Genomic DNA, 16733 nt, shown 5'->3' with positions numbered 1-16733 from the left:
AGAGACAGGTTTAACGTCATAACTTGAGCATAGCGGCATAAGTTCGACCGATACATACATCCTGTCTAGTCTCGCATGGCTCTCCCGCTGAAAGTGCGTGTATTCAGGGTGGGTCCCATTGGAAAACACATTGCCAACATCCTCGAGACCATACTCATGCACAAAAGTATTCAAAACTTTAGAGCTCTTGTCTCTCAGTGGCCTACACTTCACTCTGTCAACTGCGGCACACACACAGTTGAAGTCTCCCAGTTCAAGCAAAAACTTGTCGCCTTTGAACCATGGCTCAAGGGATTCAAAAAAAATTTTGCGCTCGCTTTCTACATTAGGAGCATATACACAAACAATTCGCCACCATAAATTCGAAAAAGTGAAATCAGCAATCAAAAGGCGACCACTTGGGCATGCAAATACAGACTCTACGTTCACTCTTAACGTCTTACGAATGAATACAGAACAGAATGACAAACGCACACATGAAAGTTTGCTTGAAAGGAAGACACCATGCGGTCAGTGTGCTCTTGGCTGTCTATTTTCGACTCTTGTATAGCAATTATATCAATATCGTTATCCAGAAGAAGGCGATTAAGCTGGTATTGTCGCCTTCCTGCTCCCAGCCCTCTGACATTCAAGGTCGCAACTCGAAGGGGAGTAATAAGATTAAAAGCCATGTCTTGGAAGATGAAACGCCTCTATCCGCATGGTGCCTACCTTCATGGGTGACGTAGCCTTCCTCACGACTGCCAGAACCTCTTGACACCGGTCGACCAACACAACCGGCGCTGACACGGACCAGGGCCTTGTGCTACTGCGGACGCAGTTTCCCCGCCTTCCGCGTGTCGCCCGGAAGGCTCGGCCGCGGTTTTAAAGACGAGCGTCTCACTCCCCCTGCCTTCGGCGGAGGCTCCTCGCCGCCACCGCCAGGCTGCAGCTTCACGTCGACGCTTTCTTCATGTGGATGTTTCCCAGCCATGGTGCTCGCCGCTTCCAGGTTCTTCTCCATCGTATCAAAGCCGGGGGTCTCCACGTTGCTTTCTTCGGCGACCGCGGCTTTCGCCGCCTCATTCACCTTGTCAACGTCGTCCTGTTCAGGCTTATGCTGCGCCTGTACACTACCATCTGTTGCGCGGGAGGGCCCCGCCTTCTGCTTCACCAGAGCCGTGAACGATGGCTGAGTATCGCGCTGTGGTTGTCCTCCTGCACGGGCTGCTTCCTCCGCATCCGTCTGGTCCATCAGCATCTCGGCCGAGTCCTCGCTGGTTCCCGGGCCTGCAATGCTCGCATAAGTGCGAGTACACTGGTCTTCTTCGTGCCCGTAGCGTCGGCAGATTCCACAACGCGGGACTCGACATTCCTTGCGGATGTGGCCCGTACCACGACACCGAAGGCACAGCGGGGGTCGACCTGGTACCACAACAAGCGCCAACTCACCGCCAACGCTCAGCTGGTGCGGCAAGTCATCCAACTTCACGCCCGCTTTCAACTTGAGGGTGACGAGCCGGGTAGTTGAGCCCTTCTCTGTCATACCTTGCACACGCCAGCGCTCCCGGCCTACTTCGGTAACTTTTCCATAGGGCGCAAAGGCGACACGCAAGTCCTCATCAGGCACATTGTGTAGAAGCCAGTGGAGCTTCAGTCGAACGTCCTGGTTCGCCGGGTCAATCACCAGGCAGCGCCGGTTTTTTACACGCAGCTCCCCGATGCTCGAGATATTCTTCACCGCGTCCGCGTCCTTGAAAGTGATAGCCCAGACATGACTCATGCGATACGCCCCCAGGGCGATAACATCCGGAAGAAGCGAATGCTGTGCCAATGCGTCACGGAAATCTTCAATCCGGTACGGTCGCGCCGTAATATCAGCGTGCAAAAAAACTGTATTTAAAACATAACGTCCTGTTGGCAGACCTGGCAGAAAAACTTGGTACGTGCCTTCCTGTTCCATCGTCCTGTTTCCGCGGCCAGAAAAGGCCGCTGAAGCCGCTCCAACGGAGCCCGTCATCATGCGTCCGTCACGCTCGGTGGCCAGAAGCAGAATGCCACTATACTAACGAGGAGCTCTCGGCCACGACTGCGCATATGAGCCGCAATACTTCTGCGCCACAATGATACGCGTTCACGAAGGGCTGGCGAATAAAAAAAGATACCTACACGCAGCCGACAGGATCCGAACCTGCGCGGGGACACCCCAATGGATTTCGAGTCCATCGCCTTAACCACTCGGCCACGACTGCGCATATGAGCCGCAATACTTCTGCGCCACAATGATACGCGTTCACGAAGGGCTGGCGAATAAAAAAGATACCTACACGCAGCCGACAGGATCCGAACCTGTGCGGGGACACCCCAATGGATTTCGAGTCCATCGCCTTAACCACTCGGCCACGACTGCGCATATGAGCCGCAATACTTCTGCGCCACAATGATACGCGTTCACGAAGGGCTGGCGATAAAAAAAGATACCTACACGCAGCCGACAGGATCCGAACCTGTGCGGGGACACCCCAATGGATTTCGAGTCCATCGCCTTAACCACTCGGCCACGACTGCGCATATGAGCCGCAATACTTCTGCGCCACAATGATACGCGTTCACGAAGGGCTGGCGAATAAAAAAAGATACCTACACGCAGCCGACAGGATCCGAACCTGTGCGGGGACACCCCAATGGATTGCGAGTCCATCGCCTTAACCACTCGGCCACGACTGCGCATATGAGCCGCAATACTTCTGCGCCACAATGATACGCGTTCACGAAGGGCTGGCGAATAAAAAAGATACCTACACGCAGCCGACAGGATTCGATCCTGCGCGGGGACACCCCAATGGATTGCGAGTCCATCGCCTTAACCACTCGGCCACGACTGCGCATATGAGCCGCAATACTTCTGCGCCACAATGATACGCGTTCACGAAGGGCTGGCGAATAAAAAAGATACCTACACGCAGCCGACAGGATTCGAACCTGTGCGGGGACACCCCAATGGATTTCGAATCCATCGCCTTAACCACTCGGCTTTTTTTTTTCTTTATTGCCTGTTTTATAACAAATACACGATTCACAGCTATTCTCCGCTGCGATTACAAAACAAAAAAAGACAGTTCAATGTGCGGGTGTACCTTGTCGTTTAATTTTGGTTTAAAAAGGCTGAATGTTTGCAAGCTGTTCAAATGCTGTTAACCACTCAGGTGGTTCGCTGAGCGCTTTAAACGCTTCGCGAATGTACAATACATTTTCAGCAAAATATTCTTTGGCCGGTTTTGCGTCAACATCCTCATTACGCACCGCCATTCGTGTTTTCCACACGCTGTGCATGCAGAGTAACATCACCATATCACATGGCACGCCTTCTGTCTCTTCAAACGGTAAAAAACGGATTCCAAAAGGTGTTAAAGGAAATTCTTTTTTTAGTGTCCTTTGTAGAATGTCCCAAAGGAAGACTGAGTCCCTGCACTCCAGAAAAATATGCTCCATTGTCTTCGGTTTCTGACATATCTGGCAATTCACACTCCAGGGTACAAAGATCCCCTTCTCCTGCAGCCATGGCTTGACAGGAAGCGTGCCAGTGTGTAGCATGAAAAAAAAAGTTTTTGTTGTTGCTCTTACAGGCATTTTCTTAACTCTTTTTAAGACATTCTGCTCACGCCCCAGTGCATATACTGCACGGTATATTGGTACTGGACACATGATATTAACTAAATCTCGGTATAATCGCTTTCTTGCGACTGTGTTCAGGTATTCCAAAGAAAAGTGTACTTTTAGAAAACGGAAGGAGCTTATCACTTCAAACAAAAAACCTCGGACAACCACTTGACGTATGCCATACGACGTCACAACATATTCTGGCAGTGCGTCACCTAATCGCGTCTGGATAACGCACCGCAAAAAACAATCGCTTTCGTCGCGCAAGAACATGAAACGCGACACTACTTGTTTCAAAAATAAATGCGACAAACCCAACACTCCTTTCTGCACAGCATGAAACAGATTCAGACGACTCGTGCGCTCCCATCCTGATCCCCACTCGAACATAGCAAAAACCCTGTGCAACTTTTGTACACACACTCGGGATATACATAAAACTTGCAACATATAAAACACTTTAGCGACAAGAAATAAATTGCCGACAGTGGCTCTCGTGAATATTGACAGATTCTTGCCTCCCCACTTCGTTGTTTGTGCTTTAGCCCGCTCAGTTTGTTCAGTCCATTGCGTCGTGGTATCGCGATAGTATTCCAAAGGAACACCAAGATAACTGGTTGGCGTATCTGTGAACGGTACTGTTTCTAACACTGCAGGCCGGCTGTCCCATTCACCGTGCCAGAAGCCTAAGCTTTTTGGCCAGCTTATGGCACTCCCCGTTAGACTGCAAAACTTTCTTGCATCCTTGACTGCCTCCCGAATGCTCTCTTGGTCAATGCAAAAAAGTGCGATGTCATCTGCGTAAGCTAGTATTTTTACTTCCCGAGTTAAAAGACGGTAGCCGCGAATGTTTTCGTTTTCTCGTACCTTCAAACAGAAAGGTTCAAGAAAAATCGCAAAAAGTAAGGGCGACAAATGGCACCCCTGGCGCACACTGGATAATACTGGTATATTTTCGCTGAGTCTTTTATTGATTATAAGGTGAGCGGAACAGTTCTCATAAGCCATGGCTACTCCGTCCTGAATCACTTCGCCTACATTAATGTGTTTTAGCAGGGCAAAAAGTATGCTGTGAGCAACCCTGTCAAAAGCTTTTTCTAGGTCTAACTGAACCATTGCTACACCTTCGAGGTTTGCATCACAGCATTCCAATATACTCCTAGCGATGTGAATATTCGACAATATTGTTCTATTCCTAATACCGCATGTTTGGTGTGGGCCTACTATGGATTTAATAACTGACTGCATCCTTTTTCCGAGCACCTTCATGTAGATTTTATAATCCGAATTCGTAAGACTTATGGGCCTGTATCCAGCGACAGATTTCAGCTTTACCGTATCGGTGGTTTTCGGTATAAGCACAACATGACTTTTTCTAAATGATGGCGGCAAGTGCTTAGTTTCATGAGCTTCTGATATTACACAATGCAGTATCTCGCTTATTTCGGCCTTGAAAGTTTTATAGAAAGCTGCTCCTAGGCCGTCTGGTCCAGGCGCCTTTCCTTTACCCAAGTCTTCTATGGCTTCTGTAATTTCTTTCGCAGAGATCGGTCTCTCGAGTCCCTCTTTTATTTCGTCTTGTAATTTTGGCAGAAGTGTTAGAAAGGTGTTCACAAACTCTTCTGTTACGGGCACCTGCCTACCGAGCAACGCTCGGTAGTGTTCAACGAAAGCTTTTTCAATTACTTCTGGGTCTTTTGACATTGTGTTGTTAAAACAAATTTCTTTTATTATGTTTTTGGATGCGTAACCCTTTTCGTCACTGAGCGCGCGCTTAGTTGGCGCCTCTCCCAGCCACAGCCTCTCGGATCGTGCTCTTATCGCGGCTCCTTGGTAAATTTGAGCGTCCACCCTTTCAAGTTCGCGTTTAATTTCTCTAATCTGTTTCGAAAACAATCCCGGTATTGTGCACTCCGCGTTTAGAAAATAATCGAGCATGCTTTGCAGTTCTTTCTCTCTTTGTTTAGCTTTATGACGCATCACACAAGCCCTCTCGATCGCACTCATTTTCACTTCAATTTTAAACTGCTCCCACAGCTCAGCCCAATTTGTTGTAGCATCTATTTGCATTACGTCCATTTTTCCTTTTACCGTTTTGACAAACCATTCATCACTTAAGATCGTTTCGTTCATTTTCCACAGTTCCCAGTTAAAGTGAGACCCTCTATGTTTCGTGCCCAATGTACACGTTACTAGGCTGTGATCACTGAAGCTCACGTGCTTTACTGCGTAGCTATTGACCGTTCGCGCAAGGTTTGCTGATACGTACAAACGATCTAGTCGAGCGTGACTCTGCCCTTGGAAATGAGTAAAAACAACACTGTTACCGCTTAATATGCTTCCAACGTCTACTAAATCATAGTCTGCCACGATTGCGCAGAGTTGATGCGCACTTGTATCCCGTATTATTTTACTGGGCACCCTATCTTCGGACATGCAAACACAATTGAAGTCACCAAGAAGAACAACATTTCTTTCACACGTCAGGTGTGACTCAACAAAGTTAAAAAAAATTTTTCTATCACTAATTTTGTTTGGAGCGTACACACAGACAACTCGCCAATCAATATTATTGAAAGAGAAATCACATAGGACCAATCGCCCATCTTGGGCCGACATTACACTCTGCGCAACAATACCTATTGAATTACGCAAAAATAAAAGACAGCCACCGGCCTTACCTACTCCATGACAAACACAAGTGTTGTAACGGGATTTAAAAACCTGAACCATTTTGTCCGTTTGCTCTTCGCTTTCAATTTTAGTTTCTTGAACAGCAAGAATATCTATGTCGTTTTCCAGCATCAGGCGACTTAATTGTGCTTGTCGCCGTCTAGCCGTTAGCCCTCGTACGTTAAGCGTGCCAATACGTATTGCTATTCCATGATTATTTGCCATTGAAAGAGGAGAGCAAGCACAAACTACAATACATTTCGGAGATCAAAGACCGCCAAACTTACAAAAAACAAAACCCTACACCATCAAAAGCTCCGTCTCATACGGCGAAGGCATGACGTTACCAAATGCGCTACTCATCATTCACTTAAAGGTTCCGCAGCACCTAGTCCTTACTGAGCCTTCTACCGAACAGCACCCCGCTACCGCGGGGGAACTGTCGGCGTTGTCCGCTTATCTGGTGGGACAGTCGGCGTCTGTCGCCCGTCTGGTGGGACGGTCGGCGTCTGCCGACCACCTGGCGGATTGGTCGGCGTCTGGCGCCCCTCAGGTGGATGTTCTCGCGTCGGCCTCCTATCGAGCGGAACGTTCGGCTTGGGCTTGAGTGTAGACCGCCGGAAAGAGGAAGCCTTCGTGGGTGGCCCTTCGCTGCTGTCACCGTCGTCTTGCTCAACCCTGACATCTTGATCGGGTATTTCGCGAGGTCTCTTTGAGACGGCGCTGGCCTGGTCCATTTTCTCGCCGGATTCTTCGATGAAGGCAGCGCCAGAGTTGCCCTGTCGCAGAACGCCCTCGGCAGCCTCCGCGTCCCCCTCACTTTCACGCACCGTAGAATTTTCTGCAGACGGTTCACTTTGCACTTCATTCTTGGCCACTGCCTCGCTACTGCCCTTTCTGGGTTGGCACTTGACGCTTGCCATGACCACTGGCTTCTCTTCCGTGCCTCGTGGGTCTCCGCCCGCTCCAGCAGTCTCTTCCGCGTCCGCTTGATCCATCAAGTGCTCGTCTAACGCGTCGCTCCAGCCAGACCCGGTCACGTTAGCGTAGCTTTTCACGCACTGGGTCTCGTCGTGGCCGAAACGACGACAGAGTCCACAGCGTGGCACACGGCACTCGCGCCGTATATGGCCGGTGCCGCGGCATCGGAGGCAGAGCGGAGCTCTGCCTGGAACAATCACGAGCGCATGGTCCTCTGATACTCGTAGCTGATGCGGGATGTCTTCCATGGTCATACCAGCCTTCAGCCGTAACGATACCAGACGCGTGTGAGAACCTTTGTCGCCGCACCCTGGTACTCGGCACCGCTCCCTGGAAATTTCGGTCACCGTTCCGAACGGCGCCAAGGCTGCTCTGACGTCCTCGTCGGGAGTCGTGTGAAGCAGCCAGAACAGCTTCATTCTAATATCCTGGTTGCAAGGGTCAATGGCGACGCAGCGGTGTTCTTTGACACTAAAGGCCTTCGCTGACAGCAGCTTCTTTTTTCCGACTTCGTCCTTGAATGTTATAGCCCAGACATGGTTCATCTGGTAGGCCCCGAGGGCCACCACCTCCGGCAACAGCTTATGACGGTCAAGCGCATCGCGAAAATGTTCGACTCGATAGGGCCTGGCCTTCAAATCACCGTGCAAAAACACGGTATTACACACGGTCATACCTGATGGCAGATGCGGCAAAACAAGCTGGTAATCCTGTGAAGACGTTTCCGTAAGCCTGATACCGCGGCCCGGCTGGGCCGCATGAACCGCCCCTACGGAGCACAACATTCCGTGACCGTCCGCTGTGGTGGCCGGAAGTGGTATCGTCGCCTTAACCACTCGGCCGCGACTTTTTTTATTTAATGCCGGTCTTTAACATAACACAGAAAATACAAATATTACACACATCTCAGAAATGCAAAACAGCGAGAGAAAAAAAATTACAATAATGCCATCCGTCCGTATAGGAACGGCGTTGTCAAATTAAAATTCCTTCATGGCTGTGAGAGCTTCTAGTCTCGACAGCCAATCCGGTGCACATTCTTGCATTTTCCGTACATCAACAAACCGCGACATACATTCTCTGAAATATATATGAACCGGCCGTGCGTCGGGAGCGCAGTGGTAACCCAGCCATTCGAGACCGCCATATACAGTGGAGAGCATTCAACATAATGAAGTCATATGGGACGCCGTCTTCATCTTAATAGGCAGATACCTGATCCCTTGGGGGTTTACAGGTAATTCTTTCTTCAGGGTTCGCTTCAAGACGTCCCAAAATAACACAGCAGCCCAGCAGTGCAAGAAGACATAATCTATGGTTTCGGGCTTCTTGCAGATCAAGCAGTGAGAACCCCACGGTACGAGACAGCCTCGTTCTTCCATAAACGTCTTCACGGACAGGGTTCCAGTGTGGAGCTTAAAAAAAAAAAAAGATTTTACCCCTGGTGGCACCTGCATGCGTTTCACCCGTTTAAGAACGTCCTGTCCTTGCTCTCCACTGTATATGGTTCTGTATAGCGGCACTGGGAATACAATATCACACACGTCTTTATACAGCGTTTTCCTTTTCACTTGACTAGGTAATCATTTGAAAACCGAACAGTAAGGAAACGGACACTGTCGGACACTTCCTTAAGATAGCCACGAAGTGTTCCATTCATGCTTGCCGTTGTGACAACATGAGCTGGCAATGTGTTGCTTAATCTGAGCTGACATACGGTGCGAAGGAAAGGATCGCGCACGTCCCGGAAAAAGAAAAATCGGTTGACCAGTTGTCGAACAAAAAGATGGGCTAATCCCACACCCCCGTCTTTCACTCTTCTGAACAAATTTGTTCGGCTGCACCTTTCCCATGTTGAACCCCATATGAAAACCGCAAACACTCGGTGCAGCCTTTGCACGTTTAGTCTAGAACAATACAACGCTTGCATAACATAGTATAACTTGGCAATTAAAAAGATGTTACAAACTGTCGCTCTTGCAAAAACAGACAGGTTAGTACCTTTCCATTTGCCTGCTTTTTCTTTCATGCCACTTGTTTGGTTCCTCCACTATTCATCACTGCTATTGTAACTGTCTAGGGGAACAACGAGATACCTCATCGGAGTTTTCACCCAGGTCACATTCGCGAAATAGTCCGGTGCGGAAAGCCAGTCCCCGTGCCACAGCCCTAGGGATTTGCTCCAATTTACTCTGCTACCCGTGACTTCACAGAAATGATTTACTACAGATATTGCTTCGGTTACACTTGGTTTATCTATGCAACACACTGCAATGTCGTCTGCATACGCCAGTAGCTTCACTTCTGTCGCTGCCAATCTAAAACTACGTATTTTGTCATTTTCATTTATTGCCACACACATGGCCTCTATATAAATAGCAAACAGAAGTGGACTGAGGGGACAGCCTTGGCGCACTGAACGCATAATGTTAATGGGGGCCCCCAGTGACTTATTAACAATTACTCTGGTTGTGCAATTCTTGTACGCCAAGGCCACGCCCTCAGTGATGATGGAGCCGACATTAACGTGATCCAAGATGACAAACAAAATAACATGCGCGACACAATCGAAAGCTTTCTCTAGATCGAGCTGAAGAACTGCAACGCCACCACCGGTGACGTCACAGCACTCGAGAACACATCGCATCTTATGAATGTTAGAAAAAATAGTTCGCCCTCTGATGCCACAAGTTTGATGGTGTCCGACTATTTCTTTGATGACGCCTTGGAGTCTGGTAGCTAAAATCTTCATAAATATCTTGTAATCAACATTTCTTAGTGATATTGGCCTATAGAATGACACTAATTTTAGTTTATCTATTTGATCGCTTTTAGGTATTAGTATGGTGCGCGCTTTTCCAAAGGAAGGGGGGCAAACATTTCTGCTGATACGCGTCATTTAATACCTCTGCCAACAATGGAGCGAATTCTCTCTTAAACGCCTTATACCACCCAGCGCAGAGGCCATCAGGTTCAGGCGACTTTCCAAGGTTCAAATCGTCGATTGCCTTTTCTACTTCCCCCTCAGTTATTTTGGCTTCTAACCCGCCGTCGTTGCTCAGTGGCTATGGTGTTGGGCTGCTGAGCACGAGGTCGCGGGATCGAATCCCGGTCATGGCGGCCGCATTTCCATGGGGGCGAAATGCGAAAACACCCGTGTGCTTAGATTTAGGTGCACGTTAAAGAACCCCAGGTGGTCGAAATTTACGGAGCCCTCCACTACGGCGTGCCTCATAATCAGAAAGTGGTTTTGGCACGTAAAACCCCGTAATTTATTTTTTTTTAATTTTGGCTTCTAATCGTTCTTTGGTATCATCACTTATTCGCGGCATGCGATTAAGAAAATCCGCTTTAAAATCCCCTACATTCGCTGCCTGAAATGCAAAGAGCGACTGGTAGTACTCGAAGAAGGCGCGCCCAATGCTCTCGCTGTCTTCAACGACAGTCCCGTTCATTGGAATTTTATTGATGTGGTTTCGCCGTCCGTGCGCCTTCTCTAGACCAAGCGCCCTTTTAGTGGGCGTCTCGCCTGCCGCTAGTGCATCTGCTCGCGCACGCACGATAGCACCTTGATAACGCTCTTTGTGGAACTGTTCAAGTTTTTCCTTCATGTTTCGCACATCGTCTTTGTGTTTACCAGGCTCTCTACACTCAAGCGTTATCAGCTTCTTATGCCCCTCTCTTTCATTTCACTCTCAAACTTTATGCAACTCGATCGTTCTATGGCTTTAATTTTAACCTTTTGTTTAAAACATTCCCACTTCTCTGTTATTGTTACCGCTGCATCATGGACTATTTCATTAACCGCCTCCCTTACTGCTTTTGCAAATCACTGATCATTAAGTAACAATAGGCGTTCATTTTCCACAAATCCCAATTAAAAGCATATTTTCTTTTCAGTAAACCTATGTGACATTTTACGAGGCAGTGGTCTGAAAACGACATGGGCACTACACAATACCTGTGGCATCTTAGAATCGTATCCAATGACATGTACATTCGATCCAGTCGTGCATGAGTACTGCCTTGAAAACGAGCAAAAGTCACTTCACGCTCCCCTTCCAGACACTCGAAAACATTTTCAAGTTCATTTTCACCTATTAGTTTTGATTATACGCTACAGCTTTTGTCCCAAACACCGGTATTATTCACTCGGTCTCTGGCATTCAACACACAAAGTACCGTAACAAAATAACGCGCTTATTACAATGGACATGCTTAGAAAGGTTAGAAAAAAAAAGACACGCTCCTCCACTGAATTCGGAGCGTAGACGCATATGACGCGGAATTCCACATTACATATCAAAACATCGCAAAAAACAATCCTTCCAGATTCGCAGGAAAAAAACACTTTGAATCTGCAGTCCAGGCAGCTTGACGAACAGAATGCACTCCCCGGACGTGCCTACCGCATGGCTAACCACCCCAAAATATCTGTGCGTGAGTCGTCGCACCATGCTCCCGGTCTGCTCCTCTCCGTCAACCTTGGTCTCTTGGACGGCTAGTACGTCTATGTTGTGGTCGCTTGCCAACCGTAGGACCTGAATTTGCCTACGACTAGCCGCCAACCCTCGCACGTTCAATGTGACAATAATAAAGGACGGTATTTCAGCCATCTTCAACTAGCGAGAAAAGCAGGCCCGGAGCATGGTGCTTACCCTTCACGATTAGCCCTCGGCTAGCCGCCTCCGGGACCTCTCGGCTTGTTTCTGTCGTTAGGCGAGGCCGCTTTGCCCACAGGCTTCTTTTCAGGTGGTACATTAGGCTTTGGCTTCTAGCCCATCCGCCTTCCTTGAGGCGTCTTCGTCGGCGGCCCCTCGCTGGTGCTGGTGGCACCACCGTCCCTGTCCTTGGTCTCGTCGTGGAGGCGCTTGACTGGGGCACCGAGAGTCACAGTCCGCTCACCGTCGTTGACTTCCTTGTCTTACAGCATTGCCTTCGTGTCGTTGTCGGGTGCGTCTTCGTTAACGCCCCCCGTAGCAAGGCTCACTGCAGGCAGGACCTGTACCGGTTTGCCCGCCTTCTCGGCAGCATCAGCCACCGTGTCTTCAGCGCCGGCTGTAGATGACCCTTTGAGTGTCGCTGTCGAAACTATGTCTCTGGTTCCTTTGGCGGCGTCCTCCGTCTCGACCACGTCCATGACGTGCTCAGCCGCTCGCTGCTGGTCCTGTCACGGCGGCGTAGGATTTGATGCAGTGAGCGTCAACTTGGCCGAAACGTCTGCACCTGGAACAGCGCGGGACTTTACACTCTCGGCGGACGTGCCCCGTGCCTTGGCAGCGCAGGCACTGCATGGGTCGACCGGGCACGACCACAAAAGCCAACTCTCCGCCGACGCGGACCTGATGAGGAAGGTCCTCAACTTTGACGCCGCTTTTTAGCTTGAGGAGCACCGTCCTGGTGGTCGACGTCTTGTTCCCCATGCCATCGACTCGCCACCGCTCCCGGCTCACCTCCTCCACCTTGCCGAAAGCCGCGAACGCTGTCCGGATGTCCTTGTCGGCCACGCCGTACTGCAGCCAGTGAAGCCTAAGCTGCACCTGCTGGTCCTGTGGGTCAACGATGACGCACCGTCGTCCCTTCACTTGCAGGTCCTTAAGGGAAACCAGTCTTTTCGGCACAGTCGCATCATTCAGGGTCACCGCCCAGACGTGGTTTATCTGGTACGTCCCTATGCATACTACGTCAGGCAGCAGGCCTGTCGGCAATAGGGCTTCCCAGAAATCTTCGACCTTGTATGGTCTCGCACGCACATCACCGTGCAATAACACGGTGTTCATCGCAACTAATCCTTTCGGCAATTTTAGGCAAAATGAACGGATATTCCTCATTATATTCCGTAATCCTGTTTCCGCGACAAAAAGTGGCCGCTGTCGCTGCCCCAGAAGATGCCATGACCCTACGATCCGAACAGCTCGGCTGCCGGATGTAGAATGCCACGACTGCGCAAATGAGCCGCAATACTTCTGCGCCACAGTTATACGCGTTCACGAAGGGCTGGCGAATAAAAAAAGATACCTACACGCAGTCGAAAGGATTCGAACCTGTGCGGGGATACCCCAACGGATTTCAAGTCCATCGCCTTAACCACTCGGCCACGACTGCGCATATGAGCCGCAATACTTCTGCGCCACAATGATACGCGTTCACGAAGGGCTGGCGAATAAAAAAAGAACACCCCACCACGCGGCCGACAGGATTCGAACCTGTGCGGGGGCACCCCAATGGATTTCGAGTCCACCGCTTTAATCACTCGGCCACGAATTTTTTTTTTCTTTATTGCCTGTTTTATAACAAGTACACGATTCACAGCAATTCTCCGCTGCGATTACAGAACAAAAAAAAAAGAACATTCCAATGTGCAGGTGTACCTTGTCGATTAATTTTAGCTTAAAAAAGCTTAACGTTTGCAAGCTGTTCAAATGTTGGTAACCAATCAGGTGATTCGCTGAGCGCTTTATACACTTCGCGAATGAACAATACGTTTTCAACAAAACATTCTCTGGCCGGTTTTGCGTCAACATCCTCATTACGCACAGCCATTCGTGTTTTCCACACGCTGTGCATGCATAGTAACATCACCATATCACATGGCACACCTTCTGTCTCATCAAAGGGTAAAAACCGGATTCCAAAAGGTGTTAATGGAAATTCTTTCTTTAGAGTCCTTTGTAGAATGTCCCAAAGAAAGACTGAGTCACTGCACCTCAGAAATACGTGCTCCTTTGACTCCGGTTTCTGACAGATGTGGCAATTCACACTCCAGGGTACAAAGATCCCCTTCTCTTGCAGCCATGGCTTGACAGGAAGCGCGCCAGTGTGCAGCATGAAAAAAAAAAAAACGTTTTTGTTGTGGCTCTTACAGGCATTTTTTTTTACTCTCTTTAAGACATTCTGCTCACGCCCCAGTGCATATATTGCACGGTATGTTGGAACTGCACACATGATATCAACTAAATCTCGGTATAATCGCTTTCTTGCGACAGTGTTCAGGTATTCAAAAGAAAAGTATGCTTTTACAAAACGGAAAGAACTTATCACTTACAACAAAAAACCTCGGACAACAACTTGACGTATGCCATACGACGTCACTACATATTCTGGCAGTGCTTCACCTAATCGCGTCTAGATAACGCACCGCAAAAAACAATCGCTTTCGTCGCGCAAGAACATGAAGCGCGACACTACCTGTTTCAAAAATAAATGCGCCAAACCCAACACTCCTTTCTGCACAGCATGAAACAGATTCAGACGACTCGTGCGCTCCCATCCTGATCCCCACTCGAACATAGCAAAAACCCTGTGCAACTTCTGTACACACACTCGGGATATACATAAAACTTGCAGCAGATAAAACACTTTAGCGACAAACAAATTGCAGACCGTGGCTCTCGTGAATATTGACAGATTCTTGCCTCCCCACTTCGTTTTTTGTGCTTTAGCCCGCTCAGTTTGTTCGGTCCGTTGCGTCGTGGTATCACGATAGTATTCCAAAGGAACACCAAGATAACTGGTTGGCGTATCTGTGAATGGTACCGTTTCGAACACTGCAGGCCGGCTGTCCCATTCACCATGCCAGAAGCCTAAGCTTTTTTCTAGCTTATGGCACTCCCAGTGAGACTGCAAAACTTTCTTGCATCCTTGACTGCCTCCCGAATGCTCTCTTGGTCAATGCAAAAAAGTGCGATGTCGTCTGCGTAAGCTAGTATTTTTACTTCCTGAGTTAAGAGACGGTAGCCGCGAATGTTTTCGTTTTCTCGTACCTTCAAACAGATAGGTTCAAGAAAAATCGCAAAAGGTAACGGCGACAAAGGGCACCCCTGGCGTACACTGGGTAATACTGGTATGTTTTCACTAAGTTTTTTATTGATTATAAGGTGAGCGGAACAGTTCTCATAAGCCATGGCAACTCCGTCCTGAATCACTTTGCCTACATTAATGTGTTTTAGCAGGGCAAGAAGTATGCTGTGAGCAACCCTGTCAAAAGCTTTTTTCTAGGTCTAACTGAACCATTGCTACACATTCGAGGTTCGCATCACAGCATTCCAATATACTCCTAGCGACGTGAACATTCGACAATATTGTTCTATTCCTAATACCGCATGTTTGATGTGGGCCTACTATGGATTTAATAACTGACTGCACCCTTTTTCCGAGCACCTTCATGTAGATCTTATAATCCGCATTCGTGAGACTTATGGAACTGTATCCAGCGACAGATTTCAGCTTTACCGTATTGCTGGTTTGCGGTATAAGCACAACATGACTTTTCCTGAATGATGGCGGCAAGTGCTTAGTTTCATGAGCTTCTGATATTACACAGTGCAGTATCTCGCTTATTTCTGCCTTGAAAGTTTTATAGAAAGTTGCTCCTAGGCCGTCTGGTCCAGGCGCCTTTCCTTTACCCAAGTCTTCTATGGCTTCTGTAATTTCTTTCGCAGAGATTGGTCTCTCGAGTCCCTCTTTTATTTCGTCTTCTAATTTTGGCAGAAGCGTTAGAAAGGTGTTTACAAACTTTTCTGTTACGGGCACCTACCTACCGAGCAACGCTCGGTAGTGTTCAACGAAAGCTTTTTCAATTACATCTGGGTCTTTTGACATTGTGTTGTTAAAACAACTTTCTTTAATTATGTTTTTGGAGGCATAACCCTTTTCGTCACTGAGCACTCGCTTATTTGGCGCCTCTCCCAGCCACAGTGTCTCGGCTCCTGCTCTTATCGCAGCTCCTTTATATATTTCAGCGTCCACCCTTTCAAGTTCGCGTTTAATTTCTCTAATCTGTTTCCTAAACAATCCCGGTATAGCGCACTCGGCGTTTAAAAAATAATCGAGCATGCTTTGCAGTTCTTTCTGTCTTTGTTTAGCTTTATGACGTATCACACAAGCCCTCTCGATCGTACTCATTTTCACTTCAATTTTAAGCTGCTCCCACAACTCAGCCCAGTTTGTTGTAGCATCTATTTGCATTACGTCAATTTTTCCTTTTACAGTTTTTACAAACCATTCATCACTTAAGATTGTTTCGTTCATTTTCCACAGTTCCCAGTTAAAGTTAGACACCCAATGTTTCATGCCCAATGCACACGTTACTAGGCTGTGGTCACTGAAGCTCACGTGCTTAACTGCGTAGCTAGTGACCATTGGCGAGTGGTTTGCTGATACGTACAAACGAACAAGTCAAGCGTGACTCTGCCCTTGAAAATGAGTAAAGAGAACACTGTTGCCGCTTAAAATGCTTCCAACGTCTACTAAATCATAGTCTGCCACGATTGCGCACAGTTGATGCGCACTTGGATCACGTATTATTGTACTGGGCACCCTATCTTCGGACATGCAAATACAATTGAAGTCTCCAAGAAGAACAACATTTCTTTGACACGCCAGGTGTGACTCAACGTAATTAAAAAAAATTTTTCTATCACCAATTTTGTTTGGAGCTT

The 16733-nt window shown here is 48.3% G+C and overlaps 6 non-coding genes across 6 annotated transcripts; all 6 read right to left on the bottom strand.

Moving 5' to 3' along the window:
- Positions 1-2149: 2149 nt before the first annotated feature.
- Positions 2150-2231, bottom strand: TRNAS-CGA (transfer RNA serine (anticodon CGA)). The gene has a single exon. It is a non-coding gene; the product is annotated as a tRNA-Ser (tRNA).
- A 76-nt stretch (positions 2232-2307) lies between these two features.
- Positions 2308-2389, bottom strand: TRNAS-CGA (transfer RNA serine (anticodon CGA)). The gene has a single exon. It is a non-coding gene; the product is annotated as a tRNA-Ser (tRNA).
- A 76-nt stretch (positions 2390-2465) lies between these two features.
- TRNAS-CGA (transfer RNA serine (anticodon CGA)) lies at positions 2466-2547 on the bottom strand. The gene has a single exon. It is a non-coding gene; the product is annotated as a tRNA-Ser (tRNA).
- Positions 2548-2624: 77 nt separating this feature from the next.
- On the bottom strand, positions 2625-2706 carry TRNAA-CGC (transfer RNA alanine (anticodon CGC)). The gene has a single exon. It is a non-coding gene; the product is annotated as a tRNA-Ala (tRNA).
- A 76-nt stretch (positions 2707-2782) lies between these two features.
- TRNAA-CGC (transfer RNA alanine (anticodon CGC)) lies at positions 2783-2864 on the bottom strand. Its single transcript has one exon. It is a non-coding gene; the product is annotated as a tRNA-Ala (tRNA).
- Positions 2865-13316: 10452 nt separating this feature from the next.
- Positions 13317-13398, bottom strand: TRNAS-UGA (transfer RNA serine (anticodon UGA)). Its single transcript has one exon. It is a non-coding gene; the product is annotated as a tRNA-Ser (tRNA).
- Positions 13399-16733: the final 3335 nt, after the last annotated feature.

Source organism: Dermacentor andersoni, chromosome 1, assembly GCF_023375885.2.
Source record: "Dermacentor andersoni chromosome 1, qqDerAnde1_hic_scaffold, whole genome shotgun sequence".
In the NCBI taxonomy this organism is placed as follows: domain Eukaryota; kingdom Metazoa; phylum Arthropoda; class Arachnida; order Ixodida; family Ixodidae; genus Dermacentor; species Dermacentor andersoni.
The sequence above is the reverse complement of the archived record's forward strand: the minus strand, read 5'-3'. Positions and strand labels throughout refer to the sequence as shown.